Genomic DNA, 17,987 nt, shown 5'->3' on the forward strand with positions numbered 1-17,987 from the left:
AAATCAGACCCATCTGTGCTAAATTTATAGGCAAAGCAGAAGTAGGTTGCACTGAAATAAATCTAGCGACTCTGTTAATCTTTAGCCCGCCTTGATAAATGGTCCCCAGGGATGTTAACTTTTCAGTGAAAATCTCTCTGACTCAGCAACTTTCTTGGAAGTTCAATTCTAATAGGTTTGTAGGATTTTTTAGCTAAATTAGCAGCATCAGATTTACCAATCACACATGTACAGGGGTGCAGGACCATGGAAAATTATATCTCTTATAAGATTAAAAATATTGGGAGACATTTATCATCAGAAACTCCGGCCTCCTGATGTGCGCAATGGGGTGGCTGCACCCATGCCTGGTGTAAAATTTTACCACAGTCTGCAAACTTTCACTTATGAATGTTTGCTGGTTGTAGCAGCCAGCCGCTTCCCCTTCATGCCCTTCCATGCCCACTTGGATGGGAGGTGGCATTAATGGGGAAATAATTGCAATTACTGGCGGTGCACCAATAATTGTGATTATTTCAGGGCTTGTATACCAGAAACCTGCAGTACAAGCCCTGATAAATGTTCCCCATTGACTTGGGCTAGAGAAGGCACATAGATTTCCCCCTCTCCACCAGTTTCCTTGCTTCTACAACCTGCAACACTACTTTGGGTGTGTCGGGGAACAGGGCTTGTGGCAGGTGGCCAGGGGCGTGAACACTCGACCCACACGATTTACTATAGTCATTGCCGATATAGCATTAACAGGTACAGGTCCGAACTGGGAGAGTTTGCACCCCATCTAATATGCGAATTGCCCCCATAGTGTTGTGAAAGGATACAAGATAAACAGCACTCTTACAGTTTGCACTGTTTTTGATAAATGTGGGCACTGTGCTATTTGCTCATCTCCTCCGGTCTTTTAATATGCTGTCTGAAGATAGGGCACTATGTACAATATACTCAGCTCGTCCTGCTCTATAACAAGCTGCATGTCGATAAGTCACTTTATACAATATTCTCAGCTCCTCTTGCTCTATAACATGCTTTCAGATTTAGCTGATAGGACTGCATGTACAACTTGATAGGTTTCCTTTAATGAGGGTAGAAGGGGACAATACTGGATCATGTATTTAAAAATAGTTTGTACTTGGCAGTAGACATATTGAATTCATATCTCAATAATAAAAACACTGCAGTTATTTTAGTAGGATTGTGGTAACTTAGCTACTTGCTTCGTCTGTTGACACATAGATTTAGTTTTAGAACTTCTGTATGTGAAAATCCAGGTTTAGAGATCATTGTATTACTGGTCAACTAAATTAAAACCAGATCTCTCTCCTGTTTCCTCCTCAGAAATTTTCTTTGCTCAGTGCACCCTGCAAATTCCTTCTCTGCTCTGGCACCATTGGCCACGTTATATAAAAGAATTATTGGAGCAATGCTCTGGCGTTCCTCAGGAAACGGAAAAACAGCTTGTTTTTCTTATCTATGAACAACACATAAAATTGGCCCAACTAACAGAATTGATATGTTAGGAGCTGCACCAAATCAGTTGTACCATGCACAGGCTGTCAGTAAATCCTTCTCTCAGATTAGATTCCAGGGTATCACGTGCAAATAAATATAACTTGCGTTTTTTGATATGTGCTGCTTTTTTTTATAAATATTGCATGATTGAATTTAACAGTTCATTTGTCTTACTACACGTTGTCATCCCGAAAGCAGTCATTTTTGATGCCTGTTCTAACATGTTGGTTACTTGTCCCATCATCTCTATATACTATATATTCGCCCATAAACATTGTGGGGGAGATTTATCAGTGCTTGTACTCCTGTTTTTGGTGTAGAAGCACTGATATATATTATCACAATTTCTTGTGCAATGCAAGAAATTGTGATTATTCCGGCGACTATTCAACCTCCACACCTTGTGGACACGGAGGTGCCTGTTCTGTCCCTGTGCCATTTTTAAACAGAATTTTTTTTACCGAAAACTACACCGGGAATATCCAGGTCTTCTGGAGCACATTCTACATGAATGTGGCGCCCTCTGCACAGCTCCGAAAGAGTGCACCACTTTTTTTTTGGTGCACCTTTAACATGGACCATGCAACGAATTTCTATTGGACTTTGCATATTAAATCTGTTGCATGGTCCAATTGAACACCTGAACGCCCCCTTCAGTACAAAAATTAGAGTCGCATGAAGCATAGTGCTGCCGTGCCACAAAATGGTCAAGTGTGACACAAATGTGGCGCAGGCCTGTGCAAAACCTGTGCAAAGCAGTTTGCACTAGAAAGAACATGCAAAATCGGAGAAATCTGCCCTTATAACCATTCATTGTCAGATAATTACTTCAGTGGTCCCCAACAATATTTGAGAATTTTGCTGTGATGTACCGACAATCAAAAATCTCATTAGTCTTGTAGAGTACTGTACATAGCAGAATTCCCACTGAAACCAGTTATTGGCTGCAGCAGTCTTTTGATTATTAGCACTGCATTAATATCCAACAACGCTGGTGCCACATACAAATGGCATATCATGTCTGAAAGCAATCATAAAAAATATAATGGGGGAGATTTATCATAACTCTCTTAGAACAGAACTGTTCTAGTTGCCCATGGCAACCAATCAGAGTTCAGAATTTATTTTCCAACAGCTGTTTATATAATTAAAGCTGAGCTCTGATTGGCTGTCTGACTGGTGGGCAACTAGAGCAGTTTTACCTCAGAGTGCGGTCACACATTGCAGTTAAAACTGCATCACAATCAGTTTTGAGGTGGTTTTAGGTGCAGTTTTGTCAATTTCACAGGGGAAATACATACATACATACATACATACTGAATGGGTGAATTTGATTTTGAAGCGGAAACTTGCTAAACTAATGTCATTCATCTATTGATGAATTGATGTCTTTCACTTGTTGAAATAAGAAACAGCTCCTAAAACTACCTCAAAACTGTTTGTGATGCAGTTTTAACTGCAACGTGTGACTGCACCCTCAGAAACGTAATGATAACTCTACCCTAATGACTCTTTATCACACAAGTACAGTATACTGAGTGCCCTCCATTTGACTCCCACTTTTCCATTTGTTCCACAGTTTTATACTGCTCCATTGCCTCATATTACCCATAGTGTTAATTGTTTGGTGGATACACCTGGGATTACAGACAGGCCTCCAGAAGATTTGAGCTACTATTTTATCATGGAGCTGATGTGGAGGAGAATGGCACAAGTGGAGGGCAGCATCCAAATGATTTTTGCCACTAGTAATGTCAGGTCTTCGAATGTATCTGTGAATATAAAGCATGTTTTATTTCCGATCTAATTGACAACAACACTATGAGATGTACATGTATAATTGTGTCATAGATGTTAATAGCTAGTCACTCATCTAATGGGAACCAAGCCCAGTCAATTGATGGTCTGGAGCACACAGGATGTTTTACAGATATTCATAGTTTCCAGTCACTGCCTGACTGCAGAAACATTGAGGAATACAAAAATGTGTAACCTTATCTAATGACATATATAGCCCATGTGCTTTGTGTCTCTGGTATAGTAACATTATTTCCAGTGTAAGTATTGGAATAAAGTAGACCGTGACATTGGTCACCAAAACTGTGCCTAAATGTGTCTATGATTTGTGCCTGACTGCAAAACAGCAACATCTACCACCAAAGTCACTGTGAATGTTAAGGCCCCTTTCACACTTGCGTTTTTCACGCGCGTTTTCTGCGCGTGCTTTTGACGTGCAGAACTTGCATTGCACTCTGACCCATTGTAATCAATGGGTCTTTTCAGACTTGCATTTTTTTTCAAGCACACACGCAAACGCTTTAATAAATTAAAAATCTGGGTCATTGTGGTGGAATTTATACATGATATAACTACAGTAAGAATTTGTGAGTTACTGTTATAAGAATATGTATTTGTTTTACAAAGCCTATGGCATTAAGGGACTTTTTTTTACTGAAACTGCTTTAAGGGTAAATGTCATAGCTATTTAAAGGGGTTTTCCAGTCTTGGCGCCATTTTTGCTACTAATGAGCTATGTTCTAGATAGGAATTCAGTATCAGATTGGTGGGCGAACGCTTACCTAACCACTTAGGCTCAGTTCACACCTGCGTTTGGGGTGTCAGTTACACTCTCCGTTTTAGGAGAACATAACAGAAACTAAAAACAAATGGTGTACAGAAAATTGCCTTTTGTTACTTTGCCTTTATAAATAGTGGAAGAAAAGACGCGGGCAGTTGTGTTTTTTTCCCTACTTTTTAATGAAGGAACCTGTTAAATGCATGTGTGAATTGAGCCTTAGATCAAACAACAAGATTGCAGAGAATCAACAGACTACAGTGGAAATGTCCACCAGGTCCGACGTAGCAGAGATTGCACCTGCATCTACTAAGAAGCTGGATCCAGTAATAAGAAATTCCCCCATTATCTCTAAATGCCTGTGCTATTCCTCCCAAAAATATTTAGAATTTGATAATATTTAGTGTTATCATTTTTATACAATAAAAATCAGTTTTCTTATTATCATATCAAAAATATGCATATTTTTTTTTTATTTTTGAGAGACTTTTTAAGTAGTGTAATTCTGGTGTACCATCGGTTGATATTGTGGAGACTTTGGGAGCAGGCATTCTGCAGAAACTTTATATAATTACCCCAAGAATAGAATTTTATATGAGTGCACCATTGATGTAAAAAACATGTGATACCCGAGAGGCTCCCATGGGAGAGGGCCATCGTTCCAGTGAAAGTGTTTGGGGTTATTATTGAACTGCATGTAGACTGGCTTTTGTGCAGGGGATAGTTCCAACAAAATGCTATTAAAAGACATTTCTTGACAGCAAATTTTGGTACAGACTTTTTGGCTTCAGAAGGTATTGTTTTGTTTGGACTCAGTCTGCCAGAGAACAGAATCTGGAGACAGTCGTTTTACTTTTAATGGCTTATGTAGCAGAATATTTCACTTAGAGTAAGGTGATCCAAGTGCCCAATTTATGATATGTCATGTACCTGGAAAGAACATGCTAAGAACATAGACTTTTGAGAGAAGGCCAGTGAGAACCTACCAGAAAATAAGCAGAATTTTGAAATCATAAAACACGAATAGTATCAAATATAATAAAATACTCTATTTGGATACAAACCCTGAATAATTGCTGCCAAAGAACTTTTTTGAGAGCTGTTTAACCCCGAAGCCATGACAGTCTATATGAAGAAAACAGAAACAATGAAAGAGAAAGAAGTTTAGATGGTCCTAATAAGTTTTGGAGTACAGGCATAGCCACGATTTAGAAAAATTTGGTAACTTAGTACACCATGATCTCCCACCACAAACCTGTGAATTACATTTTTTTAAGTTTGGGGCAGATGCAACTGTTTACCTAACTTGTCCCATTCTGGAAATTGTATTTGACTATTGCCTAACTTGTTAGCTATTATGTTAAATGGGTTTATAGTATGGCCTATTCATAGGGTAGATCATCAGTCACACACTATGGTTGGAGCTGGTAGTCATTAGTAATGTTAGGGCCTGCCAAACCTCTTGGCTACATCTGTATATTGTTTTATTAGTAGTCTTCCTTCCACACCCTTCACAGTTAACCCATAACCTTTCAAACATCTCTGTCATAGCTCATATAACCATAAGTTAGCTGCCAGGAATATTAGCAATGTTTTGAACAGCAAAATAAATGGATACAAACCCAAGAGGCAGACCATACAGTGGTTATGTTCCCCCTAGAGAAAGGTGACCCTGCCATGGTTGGCCACATTCTTTTACTATTGGGTGGAGAACTGGTTAAAGGGCTATTTTCATGTTATTTTTTTAATGTCCACAGGGTGTATCATAAATACATGAAAAATGTTCCATATCTCAAGAATGGGTGTCCACAGCCATATAGACTCAGCTTTTTTAGGCACCCCCATAGACCTCCTATGAATATGAATATTATTATTTATTTATATAGCGCACCCAGATTACGCAGCGCTGCACAAAGAATGTCAAATTGGTCCCTGTCCACATGGGGCTCACAATCTAAACCACCTAACAGTATGTTTTGGAGTGTGGAAGGAAACCGGAGGACCCGGAGAAAACCCACGCAAACACAGAAAGAACATACAAACCCTTTGCAGATGTTGACCTGGGTGGGATTCGAACCCAGGATCCCAGCGATGCAAGGCAGAAGTGCTACTCACTCAGCCAACATGCCATCCTTAATTTTAAACATGGTAATACCCCTTTATGGACTTTCCAGAGAAACTGTTAGGCAGCTGGAAAGGCGATATTAACCCAATTGTGATGGATAAAGCATGGTGTTGGAAATTTGACATTTAACCCTTTGATGAGAAACCAAAAAAAGGGATCATATATTAATATAACTGTATGGTTACCTGCACTGCAGTACACAAAACATTTAAAGTCCTTTGTAATATTTCTATATTCCAAAACTATGGACTTCTTCATATTTATATTATATTAACAGCATTGTGTCACAGGAAGTCACATCACACGTTGGGTATGACATACTTCTATTGGTATTCATCACTAATGCTGGCCATATAAACACTCTGCTAAAATACCTCTCACTTGATGTTATGAAGCCGTCTGAAATAAAGGAGAGCTGTGAAATATATAGAAAAAATAAGTGTTGCCAAAACAACATAAATTTAACATGACAGCCAATCCTTTAGAAAAAGTTGGCAGATAGTTGGTGAAAGTTGTGAAGTATAGTATACAAGATATACATTTACAAAATGTGTTTCTATTTGATGAAACCAACAAATTTATCTTTCTAGTTATATTAGAAATGTTTGGGTTTAATGGCAGAAAAATGTCATGGGAGAATTAAATGCATGAAATAAAACGTGTTACTTTCCATTCTAGAAATGTGAATTCATTCTTATCTGTACTGGAGCATTGAATTCTTGGAAGAGATAATCCTAAATCACTGCTAATGCACCACAGATTGATTTTTCTGGAATTGAACCATGAAGTTAAAATGCATTGGTCATCACTAACCTGACATTTAACTTGTTTGCAGAAGTATAGTTTATTATATCTATTTGGGGCTGCTTCTGCCTCCTCACACTTATGTATGTTTATAAACAGCGTCCAATGGGATCTGATGTCATAAAACAGAAAAGGAGTTTGACTTGCCATGTGCTGCTCTGCCACTCGTATTTATTCAAATCTGATCTCTGAGCTCTGATTGTTTACTATAGGCAATGGGTGTAAGACAGCTTATGTGTGAGGAAATATGGAGAGAGATAGAGACAGAAAGACAGACACACAGACAGACAGGGAGACAGAAAGAGACCGAGACAAAAAGAGAGACAGACAGAAAAAGAGAGATAGAAAGACAGACAAAGAATGATAGAGAAAGAGAGATATAGAAATAGATAGCTATAGAGAGAGAGAGAGATACACAGATGCATAGATAGATACATAGATATAAAATATTTTTTGTTAACCCATTCTATTTTGTTATAGCTAAGAGCAGTTATTTACTATCCAGGGCAATGTCTAAAGCTATGTCTAAATGTCTATGGCAATGTCTAAAGCTAAAGCGCATATATATATATATATATATATATATATATATATATATATATTATACCCGTATAAAGTTACTTTTTGGGTGGGTAAGATAAAATTATGATCTCAGTATTATTTTTTGATACAGTTCTTTAAATGACAAAAACAGCTTCTATATAGGATTTTCGTGCTACTGAATGGTTGCTACTTACAAGGACATTTATTGGTGATTAGGGATTTCTCATGTTTTTCTTTGCTGTAATAAAAACGCACACGTTGGCATGCTGTAAAGTTAGCTCTGGTTGTATTAATGAGGTCGTTGTGGAAAGGGAGTTATTTGGTGACTGTGACTAGTTTTGTTGGCATTTGGTCAAGTCAGGTGATGTGTCGTGTAGAAAGCCATGGCCAGCTGCTAGTGGATGAGAACTTAGCAGGATGCAGTTAAAGAAACATTACATGCAAAAATAAAAATTTACTTTTGTCCAACATTGGTTGTCGCAAAGAGTAACTACCTTCCAACTTTAAAGCCTGTACGGTTCAGATAGGGTTGTGCCTTGCTAGCAAGGATTGTAGTACGTTCTTTGAAGAGCACTTTATAATACTGGTAATATTTCTGTATCGTGCCTGCAGGTAGTCAAAATAACAAAATGCAACATTGATAATAATCTACTAAGAAAATTGCGACCCATCAAACATTAGGGCAAAACACAAGTCTGTAAAATAATTACAACCAAGACCTCTTACCTGTCTGTACACTCCATAGCAACAATGGTATCAAGCACAAAGCGAGCTATGTAGCTGTGGGGTCCACTAACCGTGGTCAAGTAGATTACAGTGATTGTCGTCTATATGCATGTTCAGTCAGGAGCCATTAGACAATGCCACCCTATGGTTTCAAATTACCCAGGACCTACAATTAATAGGCTAGAGAAAGCGCCAAAGTGGGGCAGGATCCCCTGCTCCTACCTCTGCCCCACTTTGGCTGTATTATGTCGGACTGATTTTAAGTGAAACTGCAATAAAGAATACTTCCAATGGGTGAGTGCCGCAAATGTCCTTTTTTGTACCATTTTTGATACCTGCACCTTTTATGCTGAGCACCACCCTCACGGACGTCTTTTATTTTTACACCATCTCTGAAGACACACATTATCTGCTGGTCTACAAGGAGTTGCGGTAGTGCCCCTGCCGTTTCCAGTTCTTTGTTTATTGCCTCTAATAAATACTAGAGCACCAGAAACAGGGCACTCACAAGCAGTTTTTGTGTTTTTTTATGTGGGAAGGGTTGTTTTATACCTGGTAATAATTGTATTTACTATTGTGAGGGCAAACACAAATTCAAAGCGCTGGAAGCTGTTTTATTCTCAACAACATTCAACGGATTGAAGCCAAATTACTAATCTTAATTTTAGATAGATTATGCTAATTTAAACTAGACATTCTTCTGTTTATCATTGATGCAGGATAAATCTTAAGACTACAGCTACACCTATTAGTTAACTTAGTTTCAGGCAAAAACTTACCAAAATGTTTGCATCTTGGATGTTGGCAAATCCTTTTCCGACAAGACCCACTCCTAACATTATGCCTCACCCTTCTGCAGACAAGGACATCATTAAATGAATGTTGTGTAAGGCATTAATGAAAGTTTATTTGACACAAGAATGTGGGCAGATTTTCAGTAGCAATATCAAGATATATTCACATTTTTGTAATGATAAATAAGAGAAGGGTAGGTAGAGAGTTCATTGAAAAATAAAAACATATATAACATGTGTAACACCCATGGTTCTTTTTTACCCAGAGTGTGTGATATATCAGCTCATCCCAATTAGCATCTCAAGCCAAAAGAGGTTTAATGTGATGAGCCGAAGCCTTGGGCATTCTGGGTCTTTTTGGTATTTTTTTTAACCATTGGTGTGCTGCTCTTTGCCCTGAATAGATAGATAGGTTGATGGATAATATAAAGATAAATAGATTACTACTTTTAAGATTGTTTCACACACATGAGTGCTCTGGTGCTAAATAGCAAAGACGTAGAAAGAGTTGTAAAAGGGAACTGTACAGACATGCAAAGCTTTCTTTAAAAATTAAAAAAAAAATCTGGCCCTGGAGCATAAAATAAGAAACAGTGTAATGGGTGAAGGTTTTCAAGGTTATTTCAACTGCAAAGAAAGTTGTAAAACTTAAGGACACTCTGGCAGAACACAAAATAATTTCATCCAGTGCAAAACAAACACAATTACTAGTATGCTATCCAGCCAGACGCTGGCAGTGCCATATAGTGCAAGGACAAATTCTAATGTCTGATTTCTTTTCATGTGTGCTAGCGAAAAGTTAGAAGGAACCCAATTGAGTTATTGCAGGAATGTACAAATTAAATGTACTAGCGGAGATCAGTGGTTTTCAGATTTCTCCTGAGGGAATAGGGGCCTGCATTGGAAGCCAGTCTGGCGGTATGTCTATTATCCCTCATGCTTTAATTCCCTTTGATAGCTTGTTACGGGAGTTAAATCATGGCCTAATAGTTTTGCTTGTGCATCATTTTTGTGTCTGTTTGTGAAGAATGTATGCCTCATATTTAACCCCAGTGAAATCAATCATCTGCAGGCACGGCTATGGGTTCAAACAGTTGCTTCTTTTTGAACATTTCATTAGTGTTATTTTTTATGTATGTTGAACAAATTGTCTGCAACTTTTCCAATGACATAATGAATCCACTAAATAGGACTGTATATTATTACCCCCTTAAAGGCAATCAGAAAATCACCATGTAATAGATTGGGTGATTGAAGATGTAGATGTTATCTACTCAACTGTGGCTTAATGGTGTCTTCTAGAATAAATTCTGCAAAGTGTATTCATAGTACTCATAGAAGAATGAGGAGAATAAAAGGAGGGAGTAAGTAAATAAATAGTCTTTCACATTATATGGTCTTCATTTTTCAAGATGTTATGCAGGTGGCTAATTACTTTGCAGAGGTAATAATAGTCATTTATTATAGACTTATACAAGATGTGAAATGTTACAAAGAATTTAGACTCAACTACTAAGTCTGGAGTCCATTTATACTACATAGGGCCTTGTATTAGTGTAAGGCGGCCATTGCTCAGCTAGTTGGCCAAGCAAGATTGTCAATTCTTATAAAACTTTTTTTAAGTTTGTGAGAAGGTCACAGACATTAGCATAATGTCAAACTTGCTGATGTTGCTATGTTATTGACAGTTGATTAGAGATGAGCGGACCCAATTAGCTGCTTATCTTACCTGAATGTTGAGGACCTAGGATAACCACATAGAGAGAAGTTGGTCAACTGTAGAGATGAGTTGGATTGTTTTTTTAGTTCGGGTCTGGGTGCATTTCCGTGTCACCGAGATATATTGCCGGATTGATGGCCTTGCAGCCAATCATACGAATCAACACTCCTATCTACTAGCCTGGGCATTGATTGGTTAGGGGTGTCCCCCCTGGCCAATCAAGGCCATGGCTAGCAGGTATAGGTGTCAGTATGACAGATTAGCGGACAAGACACACCCAAACCATGGACCCAAACTCTAAAAGCAATCCGGCTCATCTATTCAGCTGACCATCTTCTTTTTATGACGTTATCCTAGGTCTTCAACATTCAGGTAAGATAAGCAGCTGCTAAAGGTGCCTTACAGCAGCTTTCTCCTGTCTCTTTGAGTCAAGTGGAAATGTACATTGGGGTTGGGAGAAGGGACTGGAAGCAATAGCTGCTGGCAGAAAAAAGCATTATAGAGGTTGTCTACTTTCAGCAAATATTTGATATAGTTTGTATAAAGAAAAGTTATAAGTTCAAGTTTCTAATATACTTTCTGTATCAATTCCTCACAGTTTTCTAGATCTCTGCTTGCTGTCCTACTATAGGACACTCTTTGTTTACTTCCAGTGGATACAAATCTGTCCATGTGATGTGATGGACACGCATGTGTACAAACCATTATCACAGAGAGTAATAGGAGTTGTGTGATAATAACGGCTGGTCACCTGCCTGTCCATCACATCACATATGTCTATCCACTGGAAGTAAAAATAAAAGCTTTTATAGCAGGGCAGCAAGCAGAGATGTGGAAAACCGTGAGGTATTGATACAGAATGTATATTGGAAAATTGTATAACTTTTCCTTACACAAATCATATCAAATATTTGCTGAAAGTGAACAACCCCTTTAAGTCAACTGCGATATGAAGTTTGTATCCTGATTTAGAAGTAAGGTTCAGTTTATCTATACAAATTAGAAACAAGAAAGTTTATTTAATACCATAGTTTCAGCTTTCTAGGAAACTTCTCCATTTAGTGAGCCAGTATTAACAAAATACATTTCCAAATACATTCCTATTCAGTTTAACTCTTAAGGGCCTTACGACGACTTACATGGGAATTGTTAATGCCACTGGTTGCTATCAGTGTACAACTTTGAAGTGAATGTAGTTTACTTAGTATGGATCATACTTTTTCCAAAACCTTAGTATTTAAGGATGTTCCTGGGATTGCTTCAGGCACCTTTACCCTTCTGGTTTACATTGTGTAGAAACTTTCCCTTCCAGCCGTCATTTCAGCTCACTGCGTTTTATCAAAGGCTGGAATTGACCTGTGGTTACAAAAATATGACATAGGATTTTCTTCAATATTTTGCGCTTGTTTTGGAATTTTCCAAAGTATGTGGTGAGTCTCCTAATAGGTTGTGAGGTCTAGTCTCAAAAGAAGCGCTTGGATCTAAGAACTAATTTATCTTTCAATAATTCCCATAAGACGTGGCTTCATTTACCTATGTAACCCAGGTCTGTTTTACATTATTCCTTTCTTTGATTCTGCAGACTGAAAGGACGCTCCTTGTTGGAGAATAAAGCTAGATATTGATTGCCAGGTTACGGCTTAATATGTCATGTCTATACTCAGATATGTACAAGAGACTATAATTGTGTATATGTCTGTAATTATAAGCAAAAAATTAAGACATTTCTAGAGGGGAATATGGTAGAAGACGTGTCATTACACTGTAAAGACAAGGCCATTATTGTACTCTCTCCCCAGTAGACACGCTACCTTGCAAATGCACAAACATGATGACAGATAAAAGTAATTTGTGGTTTTCAATCAGTATTTACTATGAACATTGTGGTTGTTTCAAATCTGTAAATTGCTTGTTTGCTTAGCCCACACAGCTGGACTGATACCAGCACAATAAACTTAAATGTGTTAAGTATTTTCTTTACTGTGAAGAAAATGAAGAAATGGGGGAGGATCCGTCTGTCATCTCTTGACATGTCTATTTTTAGTCTATATTTTTAGCCTGTATTTCTTGTATAATAACAATTCTGGAGCATCTTTTCTTATCCCTCATCCCTCTGTTATTCCTTCAAAAATGTATCATTAAAAAATTGGGCGAACACAAGGGCAGGGGTAAGCGCTCCTCACTTTTCTTCCTAGGCTGATGGGTGTCCCGACTCGATGACGGTGCAATGACACTGTCTGTCTGCACTGTCACCGGGAGCCGTTCAAGTCTATGGGGGCTGTGATCTGGTCGGAAATCATGCAAACTGATCACATCCCACAATATTGGCCATCTGATTGAGCCTTTAGCTACACATTTACTCTAAGTGTCTAAAAGTAAGACAGTACAAATTTTGTCTTTCAATGCGACAAATTTATCACAGTTTCTGACGCTGAATGATAAATCTTGTTTAGAATAGTCTAATTTTGCACCTCCTGTTACTTAGTTTATGCTAGAAAATTGTGTACAAATTTTTAGCCATTAGGAAAATACCAATTCCCTGCAAAAACATGGCCCCTATTGACAAGTTTGTGCCCCTTTTGCTGTACAAGTCATTTAGGTATCTAAACATTAGACATTTTAGATACACATTTGCGTTATACACAGATTGCTCCACTTATTAATGCTTCTATTTATTGTGTATAGGAATGCCCCAATGCTTAGGGAAAGATGGACTGGACGTTTGGAGCTCCATTTGTTGAGTTGGTTTTCAAGGAAAATTAAATGCCACCAGAAGTGTCCGACATTGACTTATCCACTTAGGCTCCCTTCATACCTCATTCTATGGATACATTCAGCATATAAGCTAGGAAACTTCCCAGCATATACACGGAATGTATTCAGAGACTGGGCATTCTTTTTGCCTTTCTGCCCAGTATACATTGCAGAAAACCCATGATTAAAAGACACAGCAAGCTACATCTTTCCATCCTGCATTCTCCTATTGAGCAACATGTACAATCAATGGAAACCATGAATGCCTATGGGGGAAAGATGCAACCGTAATGCATCCATCCCCTGGTCTCTGCTGACTGTACACTCTGGAATTCAGGGGAAACACCCTGAACATTGGCAGCAGCCACCACTGGCTGCTGCTGACGTTCACTCCTCTTCTCACTGTCAGGAGGGAGAAGTGGAACAGGACGACGTAGCCCACTGTATAAGCATGCAGTGGGATACTTACTAGTCCTCTATTTTAAGGACACATCGGGAATCTGATGTATCCTTACAATGGAGGATTAACTGTGGTTTGAATTTAGCCTAATCCCTAGTGAGAATACATGACTTCTCATGACTTCCAGGAGTAAAGTTGTTAATTGTTAAAAACTACAGTCAACCCCTTTAACTTTTCAAAACCTTTATTTTATTGCGTAAATAAAGAATCTGGTTATCTTGATCTCCCCTGTTACATGAAAGCCAAATACACCATTTACTTTATCTTATTGTATCTTACCTTCCTGCAGGAAGGGTAGGTAGTATGAAGCTATGACCTTGGACAGAAACTACATAGAACAATGTGAACCTTCATTAAAGGCATCTGCTGCAAACACTTTATTACAGATAATATAAATGAGAAATTGGAAATAATCTTGGAATAAGGATACGTGACTTGGTAGCTCAGTGGAAAGGTCACCAATGCTTTACAGAGCTTTGCTTATTTGGAATAGAGTGGTATTTATTTACATTGGATAAACTTTTTGTTGATAACACAACCACTTACCTATGTGTTATTGTTAGCGGTGCCCTCTTAATACAATGTAAACCTTTGGTGCTTGTTAAAACTGTTTATGATGTTTTTTTTACACAAGGCTTGTGGAAAAATCATGGTAAAGGTGTTCTCTGCCAAAGAATTGAGACTATCAAGGTGAGAACCAGCTTAGGGACACATTTCCCTGTAGGATCAGTCTGGGTGTTTTAAATAGTAAGGCATATCAGTTGGACACATGTAATCCACTGGGCTTTAGGGGCACACACTAGTTGTGTTGCTCTGTGTGGCATTGACTTTAGTTCTACTCCAGTTCTCTTAACTCTGGAGCCAATATCCACAGCAGATTGAATATTTTATACAATAATGCATCACAGCTTTAGAAATAAATTATATGTTGAATTAATCCTTTTTACTATTCTGTCTATGTCAACTGAAAGCCCTTGAAGAACACCCCCACATATAGCTAATACTTTGCATTGTGTATAACCTAATTAGGCAAAACATGACATATAGTAGGGATTTCTTTTTTTATATATATTATTTTTCCATATACAGGACAAAAGTACATCATTCTATTTTACAATTACAATAAATATACAGGGGCAGATTTACTTACCCGGTCCGTTCGCGATCCAGCGGCGCGTTCTCTGCACTGGATTCGGGTCCGGCCGGGATTCATCAAAGCAGTTCCTCCGCCGTCCACCAGGTGGCGCTGCTGCGCTGAAGTCCGCTGGAATGCCTCGAAATACACCGGCCTATCCAGGATGAAGGTGAGTGAAATTTTCGCGACACAATTTTTTTTTAAATGTGGCGGTTTTTCCGAATACGTCGGGTTTTCGTTCGGCCACGCCCCCCGATTTCTGTCGCGCGCATGCCGGCGCCGATGCGCCACAATTCGTTCGCGTGCGCCAAAAACCCAGGGCAATTCAGGTACAATCGGCGCAAATCGGAAATATTCAGGTAACACGTCGGGAAAACGCGAATCGGGCCCTTAGTAAATGACCCCCACAGTGTATACTAAAAGAAGATAACAGTACATTGCATAATCAATATAACCACTCCCCCTCCCTAATCCATCCAGCTGAAAAGAAATGAATACCTATAAATAAATGACCACCTCCAAATGTATGTTAGGAACTACTTCCACATACTTCAGATTCTGGCCTGTTTCCTGATCTCTCCTTGTTTTCCCTGTTTTTCTGCCCTGTTTTCTCTTTTTTTAATTTTCAAGGATAAATTATGTCAGCCAGTTTTTTGGGGAGCTTCCCACTACCGCATTTTCTGGCAATGCATATCTTAACAAGTGTCTCCAATCTTATTAGGAATTTATTTTGGTTCTATGTCATGCACCTCAACCTCCAGACACTAAACTAGCGCCGGGTATTATACTTTTATCTTGGGTGTTTCTTCATATCCTTTGAAAGTGACAATATTTTGGATATGAATTTTACGATTGGCAGTAGTGGGTAAATTCAAACATTCCACATAGAGGAAAGGAATACTTAAATGTTTATATATAGAAAGCTGATGGATTAATAGCTGCCACTCAGAGGTGGCAGATGCTTAAACGATGGAAACATTTCCAAGCTCTTAACATAGGCATTGTCATTCTATTTAATGCCAATAAGAGAACCTGATATGTATCAGGCACAGATTCTTAGATATTAGACTCTGCTGTAGCCATAGCTAGTGGATAGTCCATTTTTGCAAGCAATACAAGTCTGCATTAAGCTACTAATTGTTTACAGTAGATGAAACTTACTTTACTTTTGTACTAACTCAAAGAATAGAGGCTGAAGTAGATGGCTCTTTTCTCTGTGTACTAAACATACAGCTATAGGAATATTATAACCCCTACACGACTGGAATCACTTCCTACATATGATACTAGAATCAAGTTCCCTGTGGAAAAGAGGAGGAGTCCCCCCTGCCTGCTTTAAATCTGCTGTATCAGGACCATTGGAGGACCTTCAAAAGGTCCTGATATGGCTCTTGTGTACATGTGTAATGAGCAGGTACAGATGTAAAGGGATTTCATGGGCGAAGGTCCTTCTCAGAATAAATTTGGTTGGGAGTTAGGATGCCCATGGGCCCCCTAGAAGACTTGGGCCCTGGGCTACCACCCAAACACTACTTTTCTCTGCCTATAAGTCCCAGGGGTCTCTGATACCTATCATCATATCCTATGGTCTAGGTTATATTTTAGGCAAATATGAGTCTTATTCATTCATTTTCTTCAACTGTCTTTTACTATTCTCTGTCCTTACTCATCCTTACTCGGATGGCACCAATACTGCAGGAACCCGTACTTCCCTACTTCTGGAACAATATCTCTAATGCTAAGATGATGGAGTGGGAGTGCAGAGACGACTGTGACCAAATAGATTCATTTCCCCCAGTCTGTACTAGTTCCTTTAAATCTACCATACACAAGTATCTGGGACATGGGTTTAATCTCTGAAACCTATGATGCAATAGCAACTGGCATTTAAATTTTAGCACTGAATAGTGGCCATTGATGTCATTTTCTGTAAGTAAGCCCTGATATAATTTATATATAATATTGTTTATGAAGTTTTTAGTGTCAAGAAACCTGCCTTTTTATTCTTTTAGATATATGGATCATTGCAATAATAAATTAAACATAGTATGCTAACATTAATCTTAAAACTATTCACTTGTAATACTTTATTATATTCTCAATATTTGTCTTTATAAATCTGTTTATTTTAAACCATTTTTTCCTGTGTCTCAGACTGGGAACAAGTTGAAAGAAATGGATGGATATGTGCACTAAGAGCTTTGGCACAAACAGGACCGTGCAATCAGATATTGTAGGAAAAGCCGGTATTAAACACTCATCACGACAGGCATCTTACACCCGAGAGCCCAGCCAAATTGTACTCATACTCCAAACATACAAACTGCAAGAAGCTGTCATATAATCACAATGCCAGGCTACTGATGTATAGAATGCTCTGAAAACAAAAATCCAGAAGACATTGGGAACATCTGCTTATATCATGTTAAGGATATTGCCTAAAGATTCTATTACTTTCTACTTAGCTGCCCACAAAACGGGAGCAGAGCAATTCCATTACAGTTTTTCCCTTGGAGTTTGTAGCAACCTTGTTCATAACCGAAGAATAATGTTTTTAACTAAATGTAACTGAGCAAATATCTTGTGAACCCAAAGTCGTAACTCAGAGAACCTCTACTATGCTGGTACAATAATTATGGGTCCTGTACTTCATGCATACTCACTCCATTAAACACAGTAGTTTTATTATGAGTTAGTATTATGTGCAATGCATACAGATTTATTGGAACTTCACAAGGCTAAATACAATAATGAACCTGACAGATCTTGGCTGTCCTTGACCTTCTAGTGGGATAGAAGAGACTGAACCTTCCATGAAAGTTGAGAGTCCCCTTGAAAGAAGCAA

General features: G+C 38.4%; 1 protein-coding gene and 1 long non-coding RNA gene across 2 annotated transcripts in view; one reads left to right on the forward strand and one right to left on the reverse strand.

The window, feature by feature from the left end:
* Nucleotides 1-7,854, reverse strand: part of LOC140125678 (uncharacterized) — a 42,903-nt gene extending 35,049 nt beyond the window's left edge. Inside the window, exons 1-2 of the long non-coding RNA XR_011854687.1 lie at nucleotides 7,748-7,854; nucleotides 5,146-5,206 (exon numbers count right to left, since the gene is read on the reverse strand). This is a non-coding gene — a long non-coding RNA (uncharacterized lncRNA). The remainder of the gene's footprint in view (nucleotides 1-5,145; nucleotides 5,207-7,747) is intronic.
* Nucleotides 1-17,987, forward strand: part of ADAMTSL3 (ADAMTS like 3) — a 332,874-nt gene that overhangs the window by 147,048 nt on the left and 167,839 nt on the right. The window lies entirely within an intron of this gene.

Source organism: Engystomops pustulosus, chromosome 4 (genome assembly GCF_040894005.1).
Source record: "Engystomops pustulosus chromosome 4, aEngPut4.maternal, whole genome shotgun sequence".
Taxonomy (NCBI): domain Eukaryota; kingdom Metazoa; phylum Chordata; class Amphibia; order Anura; family Leptodactylidae; genus Engystomops; species Engystomops pustulosus.